The following is a 261-nucleotide window of genomic DNA, read 5'->3' on the forward strand; positions in this document are numbered from 1 at the left end:
GGAGAGAGAGAGAGAGAGAGAGAGAGAGAGAGAGAGAGGGAGAGAGGAAGAAAAGGAAACAGATCGGGTGGGCGATACGTGGGACGCGGAAGCACGTAGAGCAGACACATACACACACGAACACACACGAAAAGTCGAAAAAAAAGAAAGGGGGAAAGGGAGAGCGAAGAAGAGACACGGGTCGCGGGTAGAAGGGTGAATCTCGAGGCTCGCCCTTTCGCCAGAGGAAAAGGGACCGAGGACAAGCAGTAGCAGCAGCAG

Source organism: Odontomachus brunneus, unplaced genomic scaffold (genome assembly GCF_010583005.1).
Source record: "Odontomachus brunneus isolate Ranch 3 - 2012 unplaced genomic scaffold, Obru_v1 Obru_scaffold_017, whole genome shotgun sequence".
Taxonomy (NCBI): Eukaryota; Metazoa; Arthropoda; class Insecta; order Hymenoptera; family Formicidae; genus Odontomachus; species Odontomachus brunneus.